This window comes from Sinocyclocheilus grahami, unplaced genomic scaffold (genome assembly GCF_001515645.1).
Source record: "Sinocyclocheilus grahami isolate Dianchi unplaced genomic scaffold, SAMN03320097.WGS_v1.1 scaffold8543.1, whole genome shotgun sequence".
In the NCBI taxonomy this organism is placed as follows: Eukaryota; Metazoa; Chordata; class Actinopteri; order Cypriniformes; family Cyprinidae; genus Sinocyclocheilus; species Sinocyclocheilus grahami.
In genome coordinates, this window is record NW_015512105.1 from 25,942 (window position 1) to 28,113 (window position 2,172).

Consider the following 2,172-nt stretch of genomic DNA (forward strand, 5'->3'; position numbering starts at 1 on the left):
CATTCCTCAGTATGTTAATGAAATCAGAGAAGATGTGAGAGTAGTAAAAACTTGAGAACAAAAGAGCATAAGTGCTAATTTGTGATGTCCTTGATCATTTCTCCAGAAATCAATCAAGCGTCCTGGAGGGACTAAGCCAATCAACATTACACAAACCCTTGAGTCAACATCAAATCATTCAGTTTAATAAAACCAAATTCAACCAACTGATTTGTGGTACAGTTGAAGTTTAAAAACAGGCTAAGCTTTTCCAAATGGCAAGACACCTTTTGGCTGTGCCAGTTTGAGTCAGCATGCTGACCTCTCTTTCCTTTCCAGGCTAGTATGCACAATTCTTGGATTGGCGCCTGGAAGAGTTATAGATAACTGAACAGCAACCAGTCTGGCTTCAGAAGTGGACATTCGACTGAGACTGCCTTTCTCTCAGTTGTTTAAGCCCTAAGACTGGCAAGAGAGGCTTCCAAATCTTCTAAACTTATCTTGCTGGATCTGTCCACTGCTTTTGATACGGTGAACCACCAGATTCTCCTGTCAACCCTATTGGAAAATGGCATCTCAGGAACCACATGCCAGTGGTTTGATTCTTACCTCTCAGCTAGATCCTTCAAGGTATCTTAGAGAGGTGAGGTGTCCAAGTCGCAACATCTAGCTACTGGGGTGCCTCAGGGCTCAGTTCTTGAACCACTTCTCTTCTTTGTCTACATGGCATCACTAGGTTCTGTCATTCAGAAACATAGCTTTTCATATCACTGCTATGCTGATGATGCTTAACTCTATCTCTCATTCCATCCTGATGATCCGACGATAGCTGCTCGCATCTCAGCATGTCTAACAGACATTTTTTGTTGGATGACGGACCATCACCTTCAACTCAACATGGCTAAGACAGAACTGCTTGTGGTTTCAACAAACCCATCACTTTATCAAAATGTCACCATCCAGTTAGGCTCATCAACCATAACTCCTTCAAAAACAGCTAGAAACCTTGGAGTTGTGATTGATGATAAGCTGAATTTCTCAGACCACATTTGCTAAAACTGTCCGGTTCTGCAGATTTGCTTTATGCAGCATTAGGAAGATCAGGCCCTTTCTTTCAGAACATGCAACACAACCCCTTGTTCAAGCTCTTGTTCAGTCCAGGCTGGACTATTGCAATGCTCTCTTGGCAGGTCTTCCAGCCACTTCTATCAAACTTCTACAATTAATCCAAAATGCAGCTGCAAGATTAATCTTTAATGAACCGAAAAGAACGCATGTAACACCTCTGTTCATCAATTTGCACTGGCTACCAATAGCTGCTCACATAAAATTCAAGGCATTAATGTTTGCCTACAAAAATACCACTGGCTCTGCACCCCTTTACCTAAATTCATTACTTCAGAGTTATGTGCCCTCTAGAAGCTTGCGTTCTGCAAGTGAACAATGCATTATTGTGCCATCCCAAAGAGGCACAAAATCACTTTCACAGACTTTTTCATTAACTGTTCCCTCCTGGTGGAATGACCTGCCCAACTCAGTCCGAGCAGCTGAGTCCTTAGCCATCTTCAAGAAATGACTAAAAATACATCTGTTCCGTCTTTATTTGACCCTCTAACTCTAACACTTTCTATTCTATTTTAATTCTACTTTATCTATTTATCTTCTTTTTATAAAAAAAAAAATCTGCTTGTTTTTCTCTGTGTGTGTGTGTGTGTGTATATATCCTGTGTATATATATATATATATATATACACCTTGCTACGTGTACTGCGTTAGCCTAACCGAGACGTGTCATTTGCACTTACATATTGTTGCTCTTTTGTTAGTTTTGACTGCCTTTATTGTCCTCATTTGTAAGTCGCTTTGGATAAAAGCGTCTGCTAAATGTAAATGTAAAATGTAACTGCACGACCATAATATGATAGTTCTGCATGATCAACATGAGGCATCTGAAATATTCACTCCAAAAATGTAGGTAGTCTTGCAATAAATTTATAATGATAAAATACAGCTGAACAAAAAAATAAGCACTGTCATCCTAGGGAACAATGCAAATTGTAGGGATACTAATAAAAAAAATTGTAAATTGTGCAGCAACAGTTCTATAGTTCAAACGATTTGTGTAAATCAACAACAGTTTTCCTCGTGTATATATACTTGGCACAAAAATTCATTTGTCAGCGTTGTTGTTGG